The sequence below is a fragment of the Tenrec ecaudatus genome, chromosome 9 (genome assembly GCF_050624435.1).
Source record: "Tenrec ecaudatus isolate mTenEca1 chromosome 9, mTenEca1.hap1, whole genome shotgun sequence".
Lineage (NCBI taxonomy): Eukaryota > Metazoa > Chordata > Mammalia > Afrosoricida > Tenrecidae > Tenrec > Tenrec ecaudatus.
Window position 1 is genome coordinate 44,742,939 of NC_134538.1, and position 26,095 is coordinate 44,769,033.

The window sequence follows — 26,095 nt, forward strand, 5'->3', positions numbered from 1 at the left end:
TAGGATCGTACAGATAAGAAAACGATCGGAAATCGGGCAGTCCACATTTAAGCCCTGCTCTTCACATAAGTGCTACAGGTAGAGAAACGACCTGGATATCAGGACTGAACCATTGGATTTGAAGGCTGACAACCATAGTCCTGAGGGACATCCAGGTCAACTGGCAGCATCTTGTGCCTAATGGAAGGACATGCTCAGCATATGGGGTAGTTACATTATCTGTTGTCAATTTGAGACTTGAGTGAAGGGGTGGCGTTTAGTCTGTCAATCAGATCGCAGCTTGATGACCTCATTCAGAGGTGCTCAGGAGATAAATAGCTCGCTGGAGGCGGGACACACACACACACACTCCCTGTGCCAAGACATTACTGAGGATGAGCCTCATGGAGCTACACTGGTGCAGTCAGAAATCAGAGAGCTGGAGAAGTCATGTGGAGACCCACACCAGTGCTGGGATGCTTCTACTACCACTGGATCCACAAGACTTTCCATCCACTGGCCTGTGATCATCCTGTATTTGGTGTCATTGCATGTGTTGCAGGAATCTGAAGAGGACTTTAGAGAGTGGTATCTGACAAATAGGCTAATGTCAGACTTATGGACTTGATCTGGACTGAGCTAGGCTGTTTTCCCAATACTCAATTGCTCTTGTATATGAAGTTCTTTCCTATACACATATGAGTCTCTATGAATTTGTTTCTCTAGTCTATCCAGACTAACACACACTGGCTTGATTGCTTTGGAGGTCTGAAGAATGGCACCATGTCTCATCACCAGTAATGACCTTGCAGAAAGTCTGGGTCAATTCGGAGCTGTTCTTTCAAAGCTCAGCATGTTTCCATTCAGCACTCTTTTTCCTGGTCAGTTTCAGGACCCAAGGCACAAATTTGCCAGCGACCCTTCTCATTCTTAAATCTTCCTTTACAATTCACTGATAAAATCCAGATAACTTCCTCATCTCTTCAATGGTCTTGGAGCACAAGTACCTGAATTTTGTCAACATTTTTGTCTCTTTGGAATGTTGACAGATATCTAGAATGATGTTTATCATCAACTGATATTTTACCTTTTATGAAATGAGAAAACCACTGTACACTTGAGTTTTCCCATAGCACTGTCCTTGTAAGCTGTGTTCAACATCATAACAGTTTCTGCAGCATTTTTCCCAAGCAGGAAACAAACTTTCACAGCTGCACTGTTCTCTTAAATCAGCCACCCCATAAAACGAAGTTAGAGTGAAACTTCTTTTATGAAAAATTCGCTGTGACCAGAGAGAACCTTCCCAGGAGACACCACTGGGTACACTAACTCAGAGCGAGTTGCTTGATGCTCGCATAAAGGGGAAAATGCATACCACCAAAGCTCTGCCCTATGGAGCCTTTTCCCAGTTTTTTTGGGGGGGTACCCGCTCATATTAACAGCATGGCTGCAGCAATGGGCTCAAGTGTAGAGACAATGGTGAGGATGGAGCGGGCCTGGGCAGTGTCTTGTTCTGTTGTGCTCTAGTGGTAGGACCGACTTGGTGGTACATAACAACGATAGATCCTAAAGATAATGTTTTACATCCTAGTCTGCTAAATAGCATCTAGGGTCTGAAAAACTTGCAAGTGGGCATCTAAGAAGCAACTGTTGGTCTCTTCCTGCCTGGAGAATAGGAGTCCTGTGTTAGACAGGGTTCTCTAGAGAAACAAAACCTAAATTCTAATAATTATATATATATTAATACAGATAGATATATAACGTAAGGAATAAGCAGTTAATTAAATTATAAAGCAGTACAAATGGCTCAGTGCAACTCACTCCGTGAGAGAGTTGTGAGACACTGGCAGTCCTTCAAGTCTTGAGGGCCGCCAGGTAGTCCTCTATAGAGCAATTTAGGCTATCTGGGCACAGGCAGCAAACAGCAAGGCAGGGCACAAACAGTCAGCCAGATGTAAATTCCAATTGTGTAGTGAAGCAAGTCTTGAAGGAACCTCAAATTACAGCGACACAGTCCATGGGTTAGGTTTCCCACAGGTAGTGTGACTTGCAAATTGAGGCACAGAACAAGCAAGGCAGCCGCATACTGGTCCGGTGATCAAAGAGCAAACAACAAGAAAGGCGAGGCTCGCCAAACCATTTATCTCTCTGCCCTTCAATTAATCCCACACATGTTTATCAGCCAGTTTGGCACAAAAAACTAACTACCAAGAAAACCAAAGCCTCAAGGAAGCAATTAGTCCAAAGGAAGAATGGCCCATTAACAAAAAAAGCCTGTTCTAACCTGAGACCAGAAGAACTAGATGGTGCTCAGTTCCCACTACCAACCACTCTTAAAAATTTTATTCTTGTTTTGTTTATCTTTAATCATTTTATTAAGTGCTCATACAACTCTTATCACAATTCATACATACATCAATTGTGTAAAGCATATTTGTACATTCATTGCCCTCATCATTCTCAAAACATTTGCTCTCCACTTAAGCCACTGGCATCAGCGCCTCATTTTCCCCCCTCCCTCCCTGCTCCTCCCTCCCTCATGAACCTTTGATAATTTATAAATTATTATTTTGTCATATCATGCCCTGTCCGACATCTCCCTTCACCCACTTTTCTGTTGTCCATACCCCAGGGAAGAGGTCACATGTAGATTCTTGTAATCTGTTCCCCCTTTCCAACCCACTCTCCGTCTACCCTCCCAGTATGGTCACTCTCACCACTGGTCCTGAAGGGATCATCCACCCTGGATTCCCTGTGTTTCCAGCTCCTATCTGTACCAGTGTACATCCTCTGGTCTAGCCAGACCAACCACTCTTAAGAATAGGAAATAATAGAATGGATTTTTGAAAAAAGCCAAAAGAAAAATATCAGACATTGCTCTGAAAGAGACTAGAGGAGATTCAGGAAAAAAGAAAATAAAGCAACGCACGAGCCGGCCGAGCCAGAACGGTGGGGCTGGGCTGGAGTGAAGGTGGCTACGAGCCCTCGTGCTGGGATGACAGAAGACGAACCTGATTCTAAGAGCCCGAAGGCTGGGGGGAGGGCTCCCCGAGGGCCCCCCCCCCAGGTAATGCGGAGGCGGGTGAGCCCACCACCCTTCTTCAGAGGCTCCAAGCTACCATTTCCAAGGCCTTGCGAACAAAGTGGAGGGGATTCTGCAAGATGTACAGAAATTCTCAGACAACGACAAGCTGTATCTCTACCTTCAGCTCCCCTCAGGGCCCAGCACTGGAGACAAAAGCTCAGAGGCCAGCACACTCAGCGACGAGGAGTATATTTATGCTTATAAGTGGATCCGCAACCACCTGGAAGAGCACACAGACACCTGTCTGCCAAAGCAAACTGTGCACGAGCCTCGCCTGTTGCAGCCCACTCAGCACAGCCAACTTTGGCAAAGCCATCAGAGAGATTTTCCCTGACATCAAGGCCCGGAGGCTGGGTGGCCAGGGCCAGTCCAAATATTGCTACAGTGGCATACGAAAAAAGCCCATGGTATGTATGCCACCCCTGCCCGGACTTGACCTGAAGGGCCCCCGAGAGCCCAGAAATGGGCCCAGAAGTGACCCAGGCACCGCGGGATGAACTGGTAGATGCAGCCTGCGCCCTGACCTGTGACTGGCCAGAGCCAATCCTGAAACGGTCCTTCAGTTCCATCGTAGAGGTCGCCCGCTTCCTGCTTCAGCAGCACCTCATCTCTGCCAGATCCGCCCATGCGCATGTGCTCCAGGCCATGGGGCTTGCTGAAGAGGATGAACATGGCCCCCGAGAACGGTTATCGAAATCCAAGAGCGGTGTAGAGAACCTGGAGGGCGGAACCCGAAGAAATCAGAGGGACCAGCCCAGCCTTCCAAGGAATTGGAAGCCCGGGCTGGGCCTGGCCCCCTAGGGCGTGGAGAACGGGAGAAGAGTGTAGTCGAGAGCCCGGCCCCAGCAGCCAGTGACCCCCAAGCTAAGTCCCTGGTGGCTCGACTCCCTCTGCTCCTCCCCCGGACCTCTTGCTCACATATCCAGTCAATTCGAGTCTCTCCACCTATTCTGGCCCCAAGCTCTCTCAAGGCCCCTTAAAAGTGGCTACATTGCCTTTGCCCAGCAGGGCTGGGGTTCCTCAGGCGGCAGTGCCCATCATTAGCATGACCTTACCAGCTGTCCCGCCTTTTCCTGGGACTGGTGAGCTCCACCTGTGGGTCTCCCTCAGCCCGAAGCATGGAGAACAGGGAGGTAGGCACAGCCAGCGACCCGGGACCCCATGACAAGGGCGTCAAGAGGACCGCTGAAGGACCTGTGAGGGAGGCCAGGGGGCAGGGCCTGCCAACAAAAGCAGCGAAGCAGGATGGAGAGGATGTAGGAGCTGATGCCAAAAGAAGGTGGGGGAGTCCTCGATAAAAATCAGGTGGAAGCGGGGGAAAGGAATTCTAACCCCGGAGAAGTCAGCAGCTGCCCCCGACTCTGCCCGGTCAAGGTTACCACTGGAGACATGGCGCTCTGGAGCGGCAAGCAACTCCTCGGGAGGGTCGGAGGGGACAGGGCTAAAGGGTGAGGCCGAGAGGGGGACAGTGCTTGCCCAGGGTCAGGAAGATGGCGCTATTCCCAAAGGAGTAAGGGGCTCTAGTTCTCGACATGCCAAAGAAGCAGGGGAGAAAATTATTGTCACCCCCAAAGTGAGTGTCATCAAGGGCAGTAGAAGCCCCAAAAGAGGCCCTTCCGTTGGGAAAGGGAGAGGCAGAGAGTGCCACACAGGATAGCAAAGGCTTCAAGGGGCATGTGCTTCCAAGTCCCTTACCCCATGACTGGAAGGACCCCAAAGCAACCCCCTCGTGAAAGGTGGGGAAGAGAATTTAAGTGTGTATACATACATATGTCAACTCTGCCTGCTTAGTAGAAGCCCCTTTGCACTTGCTTCTCATTTGACCCATTCTCTGTACAGCTGCTGAGTCACCTCGTCTTGCCTCTGACCCCGCCAGCTTGATACCTTTGCCTTCTATGTCACTAACAAAACTCTAGTGACCTTCTTACCTGGATCCCTGTGCTAATCTGTGGGAAGATAGGGCTAGGTAGGATAAGTATGATGGATGTAAAGCTTAGGAATCTTGGTTTTAAATCATAAAAAAACCCAACTCAAACTGGCTTAAGAATCAAAAGGCTTTATTGTCACAGATACCTGTAAACTTCAGAGGTTAGGGTTGGCTCCAGGTGAAGCTTGATCCAGGAGCTCAGTCTATGTCAAAGTACCTAATTTATTTTATTCTTTATGCTCCACTTTCTGTAGGATCACCTTAAGGCCGGCCACCTCGTGACTGCCAGCGCTCCTGGGGTTCCATGTGCCCTCGTTAAGTGGGGGTTCTTTGTGATGGGGCTCCCAGCATAAGCCCTTTAGATCCACTCTGCTCAGGTCAGCCTGAGATATACATCCATCCCTAACCAATCCCTGTGGCCTGAGGACGATGCATGCTCATTTGCTTACTCTACACCATGGACTACACTGTGCTTTCTTTAAAAAGGCCAGTCTCTTCAGTCACCAGGCCTAAATGAAAACCGTAAGGGGGGAGTTGCAGAGGAGGATGCTGCTAAGAAAGACAAGTGATCAGCGAGACCTACTGCCTGTATCCATCATAGTCTTCCTCTTGATCGGGTCTCAGAAGGAACAAGAAGGGGGTCATTCCCCTTTAGGGACTCGCTCTCTAGGCTCCGTATGAAGAATGACAGTCCCTTGCTTCCATCTCTTCTCAGAGTGGAGCAGCTTCCCTTTCGTGTTTCTGAACTTCCCTTTTCCCCTCATTACTAGTACACCTCCCCCACCATCTTTCACCAGGACTAGTAAAGCTATTGACTTCCTCTTCATTTCATTAAATTCATTCTGTATCCCCCCCCCCCAAGAAAAGAGACTAGAGGAGCCCCAAAGACCATTGCCCTGGGTCAATGCCTAACTTGAGACTACAGACCCTTCTTGATGTCAGCATAGCACCATAAAGCAAACACTAACGCCCATGAAGAACATGCTTCCTAGAATAACCGACCACATGCGACTCACAGGACAGCATGTGCCCAAAGCCCAAGATGAGAGGGCAAGGAGGGACAGGAACAAGAAATGAGGAAACCCAGGGACGAAAGAGGGAGAGTGCTGACACATTGTGGGGGTTGCAACCAATGTTAGGGAACTCTTCCTCTGTGGATTATTGATTGGAAAACTAATTGGCTATGGAAACTTCTACTAAAGTTAAGTGTTAGAAAAAAAACCCAACAAATCGGATTGTAACCATGGTGCTACTCTGTCTCCCTTGCTAGTTTGTGTTGGCTTCTGCTGTCTGCATCATCTAGGTTTAACCCTTGGGCTCTTGGAGCAGTTTCATCCTGCACCATGCTGCTAAGGTGCGACACTAGCCGGAGGCTGCAAAGTAATGACCATGCATTGTTCCTGTCAGTCACCTCACAACCTTGCCAGCGCACATTGCCAATGGTCAGTCATGTCACAACCTCGTGAGCATGCATTGTCTTTTGTTTTCTGGTCAGGAGGCCTAACAAGATCTGAACTCACAGATCAGGCCTTGGCTGTCGCAGCCTCATTCAGGACTGTGGAGTAGAAGCTGGATCGAACCAGACATAGAGTATGAGCTGAGGCTGGTCATCTGGAGACATGGAGTAGATAAGCAATCCCTGTGTAAGGTCAGAAGGTGAGGTATGGCCAGTCCCGCCCCAACTTAGCCTGTGAGCTTCGGAGAACTACAGGACAGTGGATGGAGGCAGCCCACAGGAAGATCCCGCATGGGCATGTCCTCTTAACACATTGACCCTACACCCTTCTAAGCAGGGTCCATTTCAAGCTTATCACCTCCTCCCAGGTCGGGCTTGGGAGGGGCTGAGAGGCCTAAGAGAAGCAGAAGTACACACAGAACTAGTGTATTATTTTTACCCACTGCATGACACTCAATCACAAGGCTTTATCTAGTCACGAACATTTAGATTGTCTCTCTTTGTTCTATTAAAAGCAAAGCTGCGGTGAATAAATTCTACTAGCCTCCACTGAGCACTTCATTTTCCCCAGGTCTGCTTTTACATACTCCGGTACGTTGTATAGGTTTTATTACTAGGCAGTGCACGTTTCATGTGCATTGCCCCGCCCCCCGCCCCCTAGGCAGGTTATAGTTGTTATTGGTGGGGACTTGGGATGGCCTTTTAAATGCATACATTGTATTTTGATATTTCCAACTCGGCCACTTTCTCCTCTTGTGCCCAGCTTGGCAACAGTAGGGGTCCTTGTGGGTTAGAAAGACCTGTCCTTTAAGAGTATGGAAGTACTTGCGTACATTTTCTTTTAAAATGTACCTGTTTTTACCCACTCAATGTGATTAAACATTCTGTGTTTGTTTGTTTGTTTACTGTGAGAGTTCCTTTAGCACACTGTATGTGAAAACTGGACACTGACCACGGAGCACAGAGAAGAATGGATGCATCCGAATGACAGTGTTTATTGAAGAATATGAACATTTCCATGGATGGTCAGAAGAACAGGTACATCTGCTTTAAAGAAATGCAGCCAGAATTCCCCTTAGAAATGAGGATGGAGAGGTGCTTACTGCGAACACGTCATCAGGAAGGGACCAGACGTTGCAGAGGGTAAAATAGAGGGTCAGCGAACAAGTGGAAAACCTTCAACCAGAGGGACTGACACAGTGGCTGAAACAATGGACTCAAACGTAATGCCAATTGTGAGCAAGGCACAGGACTGGGCAGTGTACATAGAGTTACCACAAGTCAGAACTAACTCAGTGGCATCTACCAGCCACAACAGAAAGCTCAGCTTGATCACCCAAATTGTTAGCCACTGGAACCGATGAAATGTATTGAGCTGTCTGTCTCCCCTACCATGATGTGAAATCTACCTTGATAATACAACAGATTCTTCTATTTATTGAATCTCTTTTCCAATTTTCTCTCCTGATTCATTGATCTGTTGGTTTATTCCTGGATCAGTACTAGGACTTTATTTCTTATTAGAAAAGCTATAAAGGCTTATTACAGAAAGATCAGCAAACACACAGATGCAAATACATACACACATAATAAGCAAAACTCACTTATGATACCATCTACAGATAAGTATCGATTTTGCCTTGGTGTCTATTGCTGCAAGTGACTTAATTTATGTGAGTGTGTATAAATATATATTCATAAAGTAAGTGCCATACAAACAGTTATGTAAACATTTCATTTTCATGATGTATCAGGAGTGTTATCAGTAAAAAAATAATGCTTCTTTAAAAACTTATTGTGGAATCCCCCAATACAATAGCACCTCGCCCTGCTAAGCAGCCATTGCAAGATACCCATCTTCCCGACATGATCACTGAAGACAGCCGTGTGTGTAAGCAAATGGGGTGAAGAAAGCTGATGATGCCCGGCTATCAAAAAAAGATATAGCGTCTGGGGTCTTAAAGGCTTGAAGGCAAATAAGCGGCCATCTAGCTCAGAAGCAACAAAGCCCACAGAGAAGAAGCACACGGCCTAAGCGAATACAAGGTGTTGAATGGACCATGTAGCAGATACAAAGGAACAAAAACAATCATTGTGTGATCACCTTCCTCACATAATGACTGAAGACGAAAGTGTGCATAAGCAAGAGTGGTGAAGAAGGCGGATGGTGCCCGGCTACTGAGAGATATAGCGTCTGGGGACTTAAAGGCTTGAAAGCAAACAAGCGGCCATCTAGCCCAGAAGCAACCGAGCCCACACGGAAGCAGCACACCAACATAGGTGACCATGAAGGACAGAGGAGACCAGGTCTCCAACATCAAAGGTGGGGTGGTGGTGAGAATCACATCACCGTGAAAGAGGGGGAGTGCATGATGGGGACCCAATGCCCACCTGTAGAGAGCTGAACACCCCTTCCAGAGGGGTAGTGAGGAGGAGATGGGCCACACAGGGTTCAGTGTAACAACAATGAAACTCAAAACCTTCCTCTAGTTCCTGAACGCTTCCTCCCCTCCCAATCATCATGACCCCAATCCTACCTTGCCTTGCGGAGCTGGTTGTACCAGAGGATGTACAGCGGTGCAGTGGGGATCTGGAGGCACAGGGAATCTAGGACAGACGAACCCTTCAACACCAGCGGTGGGAGTGGCGACACCAGGAGGGAAGGGCATGTAGAAAGGGAGAACCGATCTCGGAGATCTATGTGTAACCTCCTCTCTGGGAGATTGGCAAGGGGGAGGCGGGTGAGGGGAGACGCCGGGGAGTGTAAGATAAGATATAATAATTATTTATAAACTATCAAGGGACCAGGGGTGGGATCGGGGAGGGAGGGGGATGGGGGATGGGGGGAAAAAAAGGGAAACCGAGCTGATTCCAGGAACCCAAGTGGAAGGTGAATTATGAGAGTGATGAGTGCAACGAATGTATAAGGGTGCTTTGCTCATTTGATGTATGTACAGACTGTGATAAGAGCCTTATGAGCCCCAATAAAAAGATTTTTAAAAAAAAGAAAATGATTAGGGCAAAGAATGTACGGATGTGTTTTATACAATTGATGTATGTATATGTATATGTATGGATTGTGATAAGAGTTGTATGAGCCCCTAATAAAATGTAAAAAAATAAATAAAATTAAAAAATTTAAAAAAAGATAAAAAAAACTTATTGTGGAAAAATGTATATGCACTTATATATAATATATGCCCTATATACACACAATATATATATATATAATGATCATATATATAGGTCATTTCAACTATATATGTGTATTGATGTATATATATTAATGCTACCAGATTATAAATAAATCATATAAAACTTAGTTTGACTTGGTGCATATAATTATATATAATCTGGTAGAATTAATTACATTCACCATGTTGTGCAACTCTCACCACTCTCTATTTCCAAAAGCATCTCCTCACACCAGACACAGCCTCAGTACTCCTTCAGCCATGACTCCCCAGCTCCCTCTCTGTAGCCTCCCCATTCCAGTCTCTGGGAACCACCAATGAGCTATTGCCTCTATGCCTTTGCCTAATCTAGATATTCATATAAGGAGCCCTGGTGGGTTATGCACTGGCTGCTGCCTGCAAGATCAGCAGTTCAAAACCACCAGCCACTCCTCGTGAGAAAGATGAGGCTTTCTACTCCCCTAGAAAGTTATAATCACAGAAAGCCAGAGCGGCAGTTCTACTCTGTCCTGTAGGCAGGCTTGCTATGAACCAGAATCAACTCAAGGGCAGCGTGTTATGAGAGTAAGAGATGCTCCATATAAGCTGGGTCATACCTTATTTGTCCTTTTGAGTCTGCCTTATTTCACTTAACATGAGGTCTTCAAGGATCTTTCACGTGGGAACATATTCAGGACTCCCTTCCTCTTTAGGACTGTGTAGCATTCAACTGCAGGGTTAGACCACATCTTGTTTTCCCACTTGTCTGTTGATGACCTGTCTGCCCATCTCTGTGTAGTGTTGGTTTTACTTGGTGCACTTAATGGATTTGAATTAACTCAAGTACTCGAGATCTCCGATGCTGACAAAAGTGTTTCTGAGTTGATCAAACTTTAGAAGCCATCTTCTCCTGAATGGAGAAGCATCATTCAGAGAAAAAATTGCTCCCTGAACCTCTATCTTCTTCAGATCCTGGTTCAAAAAGTCTTCACGTTCTAGTTTGCATCTGCTGCCGTTATGGATTGAAGTGTATGTCAGCTTGGCTGGGCCAGGATTCTCAGTGGTGTGACAGTTAGGAAATGTTGAGACCATTCTCCCTGAAGCGATCTAATGTGACAGCCCATTTGTTTTACAGGAGTGTGTGTGTGTGTGTGTGTGTGTGTGTGTGTGTGTGTGTGTGTGAGATGCAATGCGCTGACTCATGTCTCAGCTTTAATCTCATGGCTGGGAGTTTCCTGGAGGTGTGGCCTGCATCACTTTTTCCCTTACCAGAGACGAAGGGAGCTCACTGTCACCCAGGAAGAAGAGCTGGGAGCAAGTGTGTCCTCCTTTGGACCCAGGGTCACTGTGCCGAGAACCTGCTAGATTTGGGGAAAGACAAGAGGCTTGCTGGTAGAATGAGGTGCCTCAGGCACTTTCGGCAGAGCTAAATGAGCTTTGTAACTCTCACCTGAGCTGGGCAGGGGCCAGGCAACGAGGACCGTGAGAGGAGGCCTGCATGACGAAGGGAGGTTGGCCTACATGCTTCTTGATCCTCTCCCTAAGTCGTGGCTTACTGGTTTTGCTCCCAAGTTGTAAGCTGGCACTTCACTAATAAACCCCACAGGCATGAGTATTATCATAAATATCATGAATTCTGTGAGACCACTGCACACGATTAGTGCACCCAGTAGAGAAGTAGAGAGGGCTCTGGGAGGGGCGGCCAGGTCAGAATTGGTGAACAGGCTGGAGGGCTCAGGTATGTTTGACCTCCTCCTTCTCCTGGGACTCAGCCTTTTAGAGGTATAGCGCGCACGCACACACACTCACACACACACACACACACACACACACCTCCTTTTTACACCAATGTCTGATGCTGTACACCATGTTCTGCACCTTTGTTTTTTCGCTTAACAACATACCTTGGGGATTATTCCACATTTATAGTGACAAATATCCAAAGGTGGTCCCCAAGGAATCATGCCTCCTGTTTCTATTCACCAGTCCTTGAAGGTGGGCTGTCACTATGACTTAGTTGTAAGCTATCAACTGTGATGGGGCCCATGAAACAGCAGGACTTCTGAGCACAGGTCAGAAGAAGCCTTGCTGCTTCTCCTTTGGTCTCTTGAAACCACCCTCCCTCCATCGATGCTGTGCCATCGCCACTCATTGAGACTGTTGCCTTTCCAGCTGTTGCTGTGCTTTAGTTTAGCTGTCGTCAGTTACAGTATAGAAAGATCTTTATAAGGGTGATACACTAGAGGCAAACACTTGGGCTACGCTGTTATTTTGTTTAATGATGGCTTTGTAGGATAATTCCAGTTTAAAGTTTATAGGTGATCGCTGAGGATTTCTCCAGCCTCAATGGATGAAACACTTTCTCAGAGCCTTGAGCTGCCAGGTAAGGAACCTGGCCACCTTGTAGAGATGATCAAGTAGAAGGGTCCTGAGACTTCAGGAGGAGGAATTGCTGGGGGTGAATTTGAGACTAACCTGTTACCCATTCTCAAGGCAATGGCATGAAATGCCACCCAATGACCTTCATGAATGCCATGTGGAAACAGATGCATCAACCTTACTTGAATACGTGGCTCACAAAATCATGAAACATTTAAAAAGTATTTTGGCCTTAAGTGGAGAGCAAATGTTTTGAGAACGATGAGGGCAATGAATGTACAAATGTGCTTTACACAATCGATGTATGTATGGAATGTGATAAGAGTTGTATGAGCCCGTAATACAATGATTTTTTTAAAAAGTGTTTTAAAAAAAAAGAGGTCAGGTGCACCTTAGTCCTCTAAATGCGCATCCTTGTGCATCAAGAATCTAGAGAGGTCTTCTGCAGCAGATCGACTCAGTGCAATAGCTTTTGATCTGACTGTTGTGTCCAGGAGCATTGATTGTGGATACCAGCAAGACAAAATCCTTGACAACTTCAAGCTTTTCTCCATTTATCATGTTACTTATCGGTCCAGTTGTGAGGATTTGGGCCTTCTTTGAGTTGCCATCTACACTGAAGGCTGCAATCCTTGATCTTCATCAGTGCGTCAAGTCCTCCTTACTTTCAGCAAGCAAGGTTGTGTCATCTGCATATTGCAGATTGCTATAAACCTCCCTCCAGTCCTAATATAGCATCCTTCTTCGTATAACCGAGCTTCTCTGGTTATTTGCTCAGCACACCGATTGACCAAATATGGTGAAAGGCTACAATCATGATGCACACCTGTCCTGATTTTAAACCATACATTATGCCCTTGTTCTGGTGACACAACTACCTCTTGATCCACGTACAAGTTCTGCAGGAGCATGATGAAATGTGGAATTCCCATTCTTCTCAAGGTTATGCACAGTTTCTTATGGCCTACACTGTCGAATGCCTTTGCACAGCCGATGAAACACAAATACACACCTTTCTGGTACTCTCTGCTTTGAGCCAAGATCCAGCAGACATCTAACTTGTTCCAAGTCCTCTTCTGAATCCAGCCTGAACTTCTGGCAGCTCCCTGTCAATGTACTAGTGCGACTGTTGTTGGATGATCTTCAGCAAAGTTTTACTTGTAAGCGTTATCAATGATATTGTTCTATAGTTTGAGCATTCTGTTGGGTCATCTTTCTTTGGAATGGGCACACATATGGATCTCTTCCAGTTAGTTGACCAAGTAAATGTCTTCCAAATTTCCTGGCATAGACCAATGAGTTCTTCCAGTGCTTCTACAGCTTGCTGAAACATTTCTATTGGAATTCCATTGATTCCTGAAGCCTTGTTTGTGGCTACCTCCTGAAATGGGAGATTGACTATTTCTTTTTGGTACACTGACTGTATTCTTTCCATCTTCTTTGATGCTTCCTGCGTCATTCAATATTTTGTCCATAAAATCTTTCAGCATCGAAACTTGAAGCTTGAATTTTTTCTTGAGTTCTTTCAGTTTAAGATATGCTGAGCATGTTCTCTGAAAGGTTTCAAGGTCTTTGAACATTTGTTTCTTTTTTCTTAAAATCATTTTATTGAGGGCTCGTACAATTCTTATCACAATCCATACATCAGTTGAATCAGGCATATTTGTACATATGTTGCCTTCATTCTTTTCTAGACATTTACTTTCTATTGAGTCCTTGATATTAGCTCTTTTGTTTCCCCCTTCCTCTCCCTCATAACCCCCTGATAGATTGTGCATTGTTATTAGTTTCATCTCTCACATTGACTGCTGTCTCCCTTCCCCCATGTTTTCTGTTGTTCCTCTCCCTGGAGAGGGGTGTATAGTGATGTGTCGATCATTGTGATCGGTTCCCCCTTTCTCCCTTCCTCTCCCCCTCTTTCCCCTACCCTTCTGCTATAACTATTCCCACTCCTGTTCCTGGATTCTGTGTGTCGTGAGTTCCTATCCCTTTCTTTCTTAAAAAATTCTTTAAATTGTTTTATTAGGGACTTATACAACTCTTATCACAATCCACACATACATCAATTGTGTAAAGCATATTTGTACATTCATTGCCTCATCATTCTCAAAACATTTGCTCTCCACCTAAGCCCCTGGCATCAACTCCTCATTTTTCCCCTCCCTCCCTGCTCCCACCTCCCTCATGAACCCTTGATAATTCATAAATTATTATTTTGTCATATCTTGCTGTGTCTGACGTCTCCCTTCACCTACTTTTCTGTTGTCTGTCCCCCCGGGGAGGAGGTCACATGTAGATTCTTGGTTCCCCCTTTCCAACCTATCCTCCTTCTACCCTCCCAGTGTCGTCACTCACACCACTGGTCCTGAAGGGATCATCCACCCTGGATTCCCTGTGTTTCCAGTTCCTATCTGTACCAGTGTACATCCTCTGGTCTAGCTAGATTTGTAAGGTAGAATTGGGATCATGATAGTGAGGGAGGAAGAAGCATTTAGGAACTAGAGGAAAATTGTATGTTTCATCGTTGCTACATCGCACCCTGACTGGCTCATCTCCCTGAGACACTTCTGTAAGGGGATGTCCAGTGGCCACTTCACACTCCCCACCTCATTCACTATGATAAGATTTTTGTTCTGATGATGCCTGATACCTGATCCCTTCGACACCTCATGATCACACAGGCTGGTGTGCTTCTTCCATGAGGGCTTTGCTGCTTCTGAGCTAGATGGCCACTTGTTTACCTTCAAGCCTTTAAGACACAAGACGCTATATCTTTTGATAGCTGGGCACCATCAGCTTTCTTCGCCACATTTGCTTATGCACCCATTTGTCTTCAGTGATCATATCGTGGAGGTAACCAAACAATGATATGATTTTTTTGTTCTTTGATGCCTGATACCTCATCCCTTCAACACCATGTGATCACACAGGCTGGTGTGCTTCTTCCATGTGGGCTTTGTTGCTTCTGAGCTAGATGGCCACTTGTTTACCTTCAAGCCTTTAAGACCCCAGACGCTATATCTTTTGATAGCTGGGCACCATCAGCTTTCTTCATTTGCTTATTCACCCGCTTTGTCTTCAGTGGTTGTGTCAGGAAGGTGAGCACCATAGAATGCCAATTTAATAGAAGAAAGTATTCTTGCATTGAGGGAGTACTTGAGTGGAGGCCCAATGTCCTTCTGCTACCTTAATACTAAACCTATAAATATAGACTCATAGGTCTATTTCCCCATCCTCATATATAAATATATTTGCATATGTAAATGTCTTTATTTAGACCTCTATATATGCCCTTTGCCTCCTAGCTCTTTCCTCTATTTCCTTTGACTTTCCTCTTGTCCCACTATCATGCTGAGTCTTCATTGAACATTTCATTATAATATTTTTTTTCTCAAGCTGCTCTTTGAAATTTTCTATTCAGCTCTTTGACTTTATCCTTTCTTCTATTTGCTTTAGCTATTCTATGATTAAGAGTATATTTCAGAGTTGCTTTTGATGTCCACTTTGATCTTTCTTTCCTGTCTTTTTAATGATTCACTTTCTTCACGAATGATGGTCTTGATGTCCTCTCACCGTTCATTAGGTCTTCTATTCAATGCATCAGATCTGTTCTTGAGATGGTCTGGAATGTCAGATGAGAGAGGAACTGAGGTCATATTTTGGCTCTCATAGATTTGTTTTAATTTTCTTCAACTTCTACCTGAACTTACATATGAGCAATTTGTGGTCTATTCCACAGTCAGCTCATGACCTGGTTCTAGCTGCTGAATTTTTCTCCATAGTGTCTTCCCACAGATATAGTTATTTTGATTTATGTGTATCTCCTCTGGGGAATTCCATGTTATAGTCAACTTTTGTGTTGTTGAAAAAGGTAGCTATGAACAAGTTGTTGGTTTTGCAAAAGCCTATCATGTGATCTTCAGCTTAATTTCTATTACCAAATCCATATTTTCCAACGACTGTTCTTTCCTCTTTGTATCGAACGTTTACATTCCAACCACCAATGCACCAAGATGCATTCCAATCAGTGCATCTTGATTCCCTGTTTGATCAATTTCAGTCTGAGGAAGTTGGTAGAATTCTTAAGTTTCTTCATCACTAACTTTTGTGGTTGGTGCATAAATCTGATGGTATTGATTGGATTTACCTGGAGACAGATAGAATCCTATCACAGAGAGCATTGTACTTCATGATGGATTTAACAAGATCCTTTCTGACAAAGAATGCCATACCATTCCTCTTGATTGTGTTATTCCTGTCACAGTAGATCACATGATTTTCAAATTCAAAATGGCCAATACCAGTCCATTTCAGCTCATTAATGTCTAGGGTATTGCTCTTTATGAATTTCATTTCATTTTTGACCATTTCCATTTCCCTAAATTCCTACTTCACACATCCCTGATCAGTAGAAGATTTTGGCATCTGTTGCTCCTCACCTTGAGTTGTACCCTATCAGCAAACGAAGATCCCATAGGCTCCACCCCCACAGACTTTACCAGATTCACATCACCATGGTCTACACCCCAAGAAATCAGCTCTTCTTCAATCACATTTTGCTTGTCCTCAAGACCTGAGGGGCCCATAGTCTGGCACTATCTCTGATAGTATGCTGCTTCCTTTGTTCAAGCCAGCAGTTCTTAACCTGTGAGTCACGACCCCTTTGGGGGGGTCGAACGTCTCTTTCACAGGGATCGCCTGACACCAACAGAAAACACATATTTCTGATGGTCTTAGGAACTGAGACACCGCTCCTCTATCCCTCTCCAGCTGGGTCTGCCCCCATGCAGATCCACCCACATACGAGTACCAGGCATGAAGACTTACCCATGCTACACCGTGCTTCAAGACAAAATTTCATTTATTTGTCATTAGAAATAAATATTTCACAATATATAATAACATATTGTTTTGTGATTAACCACTATTCTTTAATTATGTTCAATTTGTAGCAATGAAAATACATCCTGAATATCAGATATTTACATTATGATTCATAATAGTAGCAAAATGACAGTATGAAGTAGCAACAAAACAATTTTATGGTTGGGGGTCACCACAATATGAGGAACTGTATTAAAGGGTCCTGGCATTGGGAAGTTTGAGAATCACTGGTTTAAGCTTTCAGTATCTGACAATGCTTCAATGTTATGCATAGAATTTCAGCGGCTTCTTCCACCGAAGTGGAGACTTCTTCCTTGTCTGTTCTTAGTCTGGAAACTTCAGAAACCTGTTCACGTTGGGTGACCCTCCTGGCATTTGAAATACCAATGACGTAGCTTTTAGAATCACAGCAAACATCAACAAACTGACAGACAAGTGTTGGCAATTTTGTGGCAGTTTCCACGGGAGGCCAGCGGCTCTTTGGCACGTTCCTTGGGCTCTGCTGGCAGACAGCAAGCAGCATGGCCCCTAACCGCCAGTCTTCAAGCCTGCCGCAAATGAAGAAGCCTAAGGTGCAGGAGACCCCGGCCCCCCCCCCAAGGAAGAAAAAGAACAGCTGGAAGCAATTGAACATATTGATGAGGTACAAAATGAAATAGACAGACTTAATGAACAAGCCAGTGAGGAGATTTTGAAAGCAGAACAGAAATATAACAAACTCTGCCAACCATTCTTTCAGAAGAGGTCAGAATTGATCGCCAAAATCCCAAATTTTGGGGTAACAACATTTGTCAACCATGCGCATGTGTCTGCATTGCTTGAGGATGAAGAGGCTCTGCATTATTTGACCAGAGCTGAAGTGACAGAATTTGAAGATATTAAATCAGGTTACAAAATAGATTTTTATTTTGATGAAAATCCTTACTTTGAAAATAAAGTTCTCTCCAAAGAATTTCATCTGAATGATAGTGGTGATCCATCTTCAAAATCAACTGAAATCAAATGGAAATCTGGAAAGGACTTGACGAAACATTCCAGTCAAACACAGAACAAAGCTAGCAGGAAGGGGCAGCATGACGGACCTGAGAGTGTCTTTACCTGGTTTACCGACCAGTCTGATGCCGGCGCCGATGAATTAGGAGAGGTCATCAAAGATGATATCTGGCCAAATCCATTACAGCACTATTTGGTTCCTGATATGGATGATGAGGAAAGTGAAGGTGAAGAAGATGAAGAAGAAGAAGAAGAAGAAGAAGGGTTTAGAAGATATTGATGAAGAAGGGGATGAAGACGAAGGGGAAGAAGATGAAGATGATGACAAGGGAGAGGAAGGAGAGGAGGATGGAGGAGAGGATGACTAACAGAACACTAATGGATTCCAACCTTTTTAATTTTCTTCAATCCCTGGGAGCAAGTTGCAGTCTTTTTTTGTTTTTGTTTTCTTCCTCTTGTGCTCAATCACCCTGTTCTTGAGGTCTCTTTTTTCTACACCATGGTTCTCAACTTATTTGGGGGTGGAGGGAATAATGCCTTGTGCAGAATACAGTGGAAAAGAACCTCTACCCCCTTGTGTTCAAATTAATTTTTGTCCCTTCCTGTCTCAACAAAAACTATGGAATCAACACACCACCGTGCTCTGTGGGAAAACAAAACCCTCTGCTCCCTTGGCCCTGCTGGCAGCTGGAGGGTGCTCGGCCCCTGTAGCTTCTTTCCTCCTTCCTCTGTACATTGGGCTCAGAGATTACACTGTGTCTCTATGTGAATATGGACAGTTAGCATTTACCAACATATATCTGTCTACTTCTCTTGTTTAAAAAAAAAGGAAAAACAACTTTAAAAAAGGGGGTTATAGAAGGTCAGCAAAGGGTGGGTTTGAGATGTTTGGGTGGGTTAAGTGGCATTTTGAAAACATGGGCTTCTCCTTTGGCATGCTTAATTGTGATGTTTAACGGATAGCCTTGCAGTTTAAGATGACACTTTTAAAATAAAATGCTCTCCTAATGATGACTTGAGCCCTGCCACTCGATGGGAGAATCAGTAGACCCTGTAGGATCTTCTTTGGAATTGACATTCTCTATTGTAATTTTGTTCCTGTTTATTTAAAATTTTTCTTTTGTTTCACTGGAAAGGAAAGATGCTGTCTTTAACGTTAAAAGTGTACAAGTTGCTTTGTTACAATAAAACTAAATGTGTACACAAAATTTTTTTTGTAAAAGTGGGAAATTAAGCAATACTTTGGGAATCTACTTGAAATTAAAAAAAATTCACTGGTCAATGTTATTTTTTTAATATTTATTTTCTGTTACCATTAATTCCTTTAAAATGAGATGATTTTGCAATTTCAACAAAATGCAAAATTTTGAAGTGTTTTAACTGTCTTTTATAGTATTTTTATATTTTTTCGAATGTGTATGTAATATGTATAAATATTTATAATATGCATAGGTTTAAATTATTTTATTTTTTAAATTATTTTTTGTTTGTTTGTTTAAAGGTTTCGGTCGCCTTTATTGTTACGAGGTAGGGCCCTGAGTGGGGCCTTGCAAGCTGATGCATGTGGTCCTCCAGGGATCACGGGGTGGTCACGGTTGCAGACATGATCGCCACAACGGAAGGACACGGTCCAGGAATGCAGGAAACATGATCAGACAGGTTGGGGTCAGGGCCGGCCCCTCACTCCTGCTTCTTGAAGTTCTACAGGTGCGACAGGACACAGCTGGACCGCAGGAAGAAACACAGGAAGAAGGAAGGTGAGCGCAAGGACGCATTCCATGGTCTGGAGATGCTCCGCGCGGAGTGGACCTGGGCGCGCAGCACCCGGGGCCACCAGGCCGAGCCCGCCAGCTATCAACCCGGCTCAAGGTCCGGGAGTTTTAAATTGTATAATTGTGTTTTAATTATGTTTATAATAAATTGACTCCTCTAAAACAAATTCCATTGGAAATCTTCTAGGTTCATAGAAAAGTTCCACTTAAACCCTCTAGGTAGTAGAGCTTTTAAAAGTGTACTTTTTCTTTAATTATTTTTGACAGTAATATTAACTCTTTTTCAACATTCATTTTATGAACTTATTTTTTATAATCTTACACTTTGGACAAAAACAAACTGAAATGTAAAATATTACTAGTTTTAATAGGATATATGGAATTCAAGAAAAGGTAAGTGATGTTATATAGGTAAATTAAATGTATTCATTAATTAAAAAGAAAACAAAAACGGGTCTCTATTTAGCTGTAAAGCCTAAAGTCAAAAGAAGAGTTTTGCCTCTTCCTCAAATGTGTTTTTCCCTTATGTCCCCAGCTTTATTACTCATGGAAAACATCTCCCAATCGGTATCTTCCCTCATGTGTCTCTAAGGATAGATCGACTCCCTTTCTTTAGAAAAGATCCGGTATTCTGCTGCAACGGTGTTGACCCCCGAGGCGCCTCAAACTAACACACACTGGTTCCTCCGAGAGCCCAATGTGGGGTCATTGATAGCTGCCATGGGCTGGCCTTGGCCCTTGACACCGCCATACACAACAGGGCTGAAGGCAGCAGCGCCTGCTCTGTTCCCATCATGGGTTTTGGAGTGGACCACACACAGGGTTTTTATCGGCTGCTCGTTAGAGGTGGATCACGAGACCTTTCTTCCTAATCAGACTGGGTAAACTCCATTTAAACCTGTTCAGTATGATAGCTTCGCTAACAGATGGGAAACGGATGCACTTAAGGTATTTTGACCGGAAATCAAACTTACGTTTCCTGCACGGAAGATGAGAATTCTACCACCGCCCTCACTGTTACCCCGAAACCAACCAAGCAAACAAACCTACTGGGAACGAGTTGATTCCAATCATACAGGAACCCTGCAGAGTAGTGGTTCTCAGCCTTCCTACTGCCGCGACCCTGTCATACAGTTCCTCAGGGTGTGCTGACCCCCAACCATAACATTATGTTCGTTGCTACTTCATCACTGTCATTTTGCTACTATTATGACTAGGCAGGGTGTATTTTCATTGTTACAAATTGAACATATTTAAACATAATTAAAGCATAGTGATTAATCACAAAATGAAATTCCATATTGTGAAATGTTTTATGTGTTTTCCCATAGCGACCCTGTGAAAGCATTATTCAACCCCCCCAAAGGGGTCACGACCCACAGGTTGAGAACCACTGCTGTAGAGGGTTCTCCATCTTTATGGAGATTCCATTTTTACTGGAACAGATGGTCTCTTCTTTCTCCTGAGGATTGATCGTTGGGTTTGAATAACTGACCGTGTAGTTAGTAATCTAACACCCAACACTGGTACTAAAGCTCCTTCAATATGTTGCTAGCTGTGGTGGAGTGAGATTTCTCAATATGCTTCTTCTACTCAAGCCTTGTGGCTCCCCCCGGGTTGATGGGGTGGGACTCTGTGCGTAGGGGGTGTGTGGCACTGGCGGAGAGGACTGGTCAGTGTTTACTGCCATCCCCCTGGCTGTAAGGAGGAGCCTTCTTTGAAGCAGCAACAGAGAGACAAAGCCTGAAGACCTTGGAAGAGCGCCCTCAAGATCCCTGTCTGAAGAGGTGGAGGCTGCTGAGACCAGATGCATCCAGACTGTGGTACAGAGACTCCCAGGAGCAACGCGGAGCTCCTTACCAGTTCCAAGCTACGGAACTGTGGGACCGAGTGACAAGTGGGCTGACTTCCTGGAAAAGAAGGCAAAGGCCAAGAGACCATGTGACCGAGACACTGAGAATGGAGAGAGACTTGGCTGTTGGCTGAGAAGACCAGTGACTATATCCTTACTGTTTGCCAATCCTGATTTGTAGTAACCCCTTATTGGTGAGTATTGCCTGTGAGCTCCGTGTAGGAACTACTGAACCCAGCAGAGATGTAGGGAAGATTCACTGGAGTAGGGAATGCAGGATGCACCAGAGAGGCTTGGCTGACCCCTTCCTTGCGGCAATCGGATATGCCTGCCTCCATACCTGTACCACCCTAGCTGCCAATAAAATAATACGTTCTCGGTTGAGCTTACAATATCTCCATATAAGGTTAATTCTGTTTTCAAATTAAAGTTTAAAAATCTCTAAGTAAGAGCTTTAATTTAATTTCTTGGGCTATAGCATTACTTTGGTTTTTGTTTTTTTTTTATCTTTTCCACTTTCTTGAATTAGGCATTAAAAATTTTGGTCACAAACCACATTCTTTTGCAACGTTTAATGTACTATGTTTTATGCGTTTGATTAAGTAGCCTTGGTAGCGTCGTGGTTAAGAGCTAAGCTGCTAGTCAAAAGGTCAACAGTTCGAACCTCCCTGTGGGGAAAAGATGCGGCAGTCTGCTTCTGTAATGCTTACAGCCTTGGACACCCTATAGATAGGGCAGCTCTGCTCTGTCCCGGAGGGTCTCTAGGAGTCCTTCCTAATCACTGGTAACAAGTTTGGATGTCGGTTGTGTGTGGTTGTTCCGTGCATCAAGCCAGCTGCAACTCATAGCAATCCTGTGCACCACCGAAGGAAATACTGCCTGATCCTGTGCCACCTTCAAAAGTGTTGTCATATTTGAGCCCATTGCTGCAGCCACCAAGTCATTCTGTCTTGCTGAGAGGCTTCCTCTTTTTAACTATCCTTCTACTCTACCAAGCATGATGACCTTTTCCCAGTGACTAGTCTCTCCTGATATCGTGGCCAGAGTACATGAGGCAAAGCCTTGCCACGCTTGCTTCTGAGGAGCATTCTGGCTGTACTTCTTCCAAGGCAGCGTTGTTGATTCTTTTGGCAGTCCATGGTACTTCCAATATTCTTCACCAACACGGATCCTTCTGTAGCCTTCCCTACTCAATGTCCAACTTTCACATGCATATGAGACCATTAAAAATAGCAAGGCTTGGGCCGGTGCACCTTGGTCCTCAAAGTCACCTCTCTGCTCTTCAATACGCTAAAGAGGTCTTGTACCCACTGCAATGGGTCATTTGAATTTTTCGCCATGATTGTCTACTTACAGTCAAGACTGTAGATCAGTGTTTCCCAAAGTGGGCCAGACCGCCCCCTGGGGGGGGGACAATCAGGGGGACAGCAAAAACAGATACCTACACTTTACTCTCGATTGTGGGCTACAGTCTAAAAGTTTTTAATTGCCAGGGATGCTGAGTAATTTTCTCTTTTTTTCCTGGAAAGAGAAAGGGGGAGAAAATGAAATGTTTGGGAAGCTAAGATATAGATTAAGATTAAAAATAAGTAAAACAAAAATAGCCCTATGGTTCAGAAGGAAGAAAAAGCTACATATAAGGTTCACTCTTTCTCTTTTAAAATAATCATTTTATTGGGGGCTCTTACAGCTCTTAAAACCATTCATCCATTGTGTCAAGCACATTTGTACATTTGTTGTCATTCTTCTCAAAACATTTTCCTTCTACTTGAGTCCTTGGTATCGGCTCCTCATTTCCCCCCCTCCCTCATGAACCCTTGATAAATTATAAATTATTTTTTTCATATCTTACATCATCTGCTGTCTCCCTTCACTCATATTTCTGTTGTTCATCCCCCTGGTAGGGGGTAGGGGATTAATATGTCGATCATTGTGATCACTTCCTCCTTTCTCCCACCACCTTCCCCCTAGCCTCATGGCATTGCTACTCCCATTACTGTCCCTGAGGGGTTTATCTGTCCTGGATTCCATGTGTCAAGAGCTCTTATCTATACCAGTGTACATGCTCTGATCTAGCCAGATTTGTAAGGTAGAAGTGGGGTCATGATAGTGGGGGGAGGGGGTGGGGAGAAAGCATTAAAGAATTAGAAGAATGTTGTGTGTTTCGTCAATGCTATACTGCACCCTAGCTGGCTCGTTCCTTCCTTGTGACCTTTCTGTGAGGGGATATCCAGTTTTCTACAGATAGGCGTTGGGTCTCTCCTCTGCCCCCAACCCCCATCCCATTCGCAATGATATGATTATTTGTTCTGGGTCTTCTGATACCTGATCCCATTGACACCTCCTGATCACACAGGCTGGTGTGCTTCTTCCATGTGGGCTTTGTTGCTTTCCACCAAGATGGCCACTTGTTTATCTTCAAGCCTTTAAGACCCCAGATGCTATATTTTTTAATAGCCGGGTACCATCAGCTTTCTTCACCACATTTGCTTATGGGTCCATTTTGTCTTCAGCAATTGTGTTAGGAAGGGGAGCATCACAGAATGCCAGGTTATTAGAACAAATCATTCTTGTTTTGAGGAAGGACTTGAGTAGAGGCCCAATGTTTGTCTGCTACTTTAATGCTTAACATATAAATAGATGTACATAAGCTTATATCCCTATATTAATATATATTTACATATGTATGTGCCTATATTTATACCTCTATAAATGTCCTTTGTCTCCTAGTTCTTTCCTCTATTTCCTTTTAATTTCTTCTTGTCCCACCATCATGTTCGACCTTCCTTCAGCTTTCAGTAATTCCTCTCAGCTAGTGCATAAAGTTCACTCTTATAAACAGTAAAGGAAAATAGAGTTTCTCTGTCTAACAATAGCTCCAAAGAGTATTATGACCCTTGTCAGGTAATCAGCCCTGACCAGAGAATGACTCATCAAAACACCGAGGCCTGGATATGAGGACTCTTGCTTCCTACCCATCTCCTAAACGAAGATTCACTTATCTTCAGTAACTAACCCTGTCTGTCAAGTCAGGACAAGTAACTGGAAGCTTCTAGCCAGTATCAATGGGAAGCTATTAAAACACTATCATCTTTGATTTGAAAGCAAACTTAAACAATTGCATCAGACCCTACAGTGTTTATGTGTCCACAGCAGAATCCGGAATTATAGCAAGTAAACCCAGCTCCAGGGGAGGCAGTCACCATCTGGCAACCGAGGACAACAATAATATTAAATCTCATTATGTAGTCACTGTTCGTATCCTCAGTGAAGCTATTGTATTTTATTTTAGGAGAAAACAAATAGGTGATTATACTTGTAATCCTGATTTTAAGTTAAGGCTCATCATTTTATAAAAGAAAAGGGGTAACCAATTTGGACGCTGGAAACACGAGGCTTTCGAAGGTTCCCGCGCTCCAAGGCAGCATGCTGTGTGTGCAGGCGGGGACGGCGGGCCCACCTCTACTGGCAAAATGGTCACTTGGGACATTCGGACCTTGGGGATGCAAAATAAGACTGTACACATTGAGAATAAAGGGGACATATTTAGCACAGATGTCTAGTTCAGCTGGTCAGATGGCTTGTCTATTGGCAAAGGGTTACAGTCCGGGAACATGCCTCAGATATGCTCTAAAGATATTTATTGACTGTAACACAGGCATTGATCTATGTCATCAAGTCTTGCCTGTGTTTGAAGAGCTCTAACCCATTCATTACTCCATGGGAGAAACGTGTGGTAGTCTACGTCAATAGAGATTACAGCCTCACAAAAGAATCATATTATTGTGAATGAGGGGTGGTGAGGCCTGGAGACAAAGCCCATCTGTAGGCAACTGGACACCCCCTCACTGAAGGGTCGTGAGGAGGAGATGAGCCAGTCAGGGTGCAGTATAGCAACAATGAAACATACAACTTTCCTCTAGTTCTTTAATACCCCCCCCACTATCATGACCCCAATTCTAGCTTACAAATCCAGCTAGACAAGAGGATGTACACTGTTACAGATAGGAGCTGGAAACACAGAGAATCCAGGACAGATAAACCCCTCAGGGATAATAATGAGAGTAGCGATACCAGGAGCCTAAGGGGAAGTTGGGGGAGAAAGGGGGTACCGATCACAAAGATCTATATATAACCCCTTCCTTTGGGGACAGGCAACAGAAAAGTGGGTGAAGGGAGACATCAGACAGTGTAAGACATGAAAAATTATAATAATTTATAAACTATCAAGAGTGAGGGAGGGACTGTGTGGGAGGGAGGAGAAAAAATGAGTAGCTGATACCAAGGGCTCAAGTAGAAAGAAAATGTTTAGAGAATGATGATGGCAACAAATGTACAAATGTGCCTGACACAATGTATGGATGTATGGATTGTGATAAGAGTTGTACAAGCCCCCAATAAAATGATTTTTAAAATTGTAGAAGGCGATGGAGGACAGTGGAAACCCAAAATCCATCTGCAGAGCATCTAATTAGATTAAGCCTGTGGCAGATCCCTTCTTGCCACAGTCAAGGTCCTCGAACACCTTTACTATCCGAGGTTATTGTGAACTTGACTGTGTGGATCAAACACGGCATCACCTATCACCTGTTCAG

At 44.3% G+C, this 26,095-nt stretch overlaps 2 pseudogenes; both read left to right on the plus strand.

Moving 5' to 3' along the window:
• Positions 1–2,974: 2,974 nt before the first annotated feature.
• On the plus strand, positions 2,975–4,797 carry LOC142457277 (DNA-binding protein RFX5 pseudogene; annotated as a pseudogene).
• Positions 4,798–17,404: 12,607 nt separating this feature from the next.
• On the plus strand, positions 17,405–18,244 carry LOC142456331 (protein SET-like; annotated as a pseudogene).
• The last annotated feature ends 7,851 nt before the right edge of the window (positions 18,245–26,095 follow it).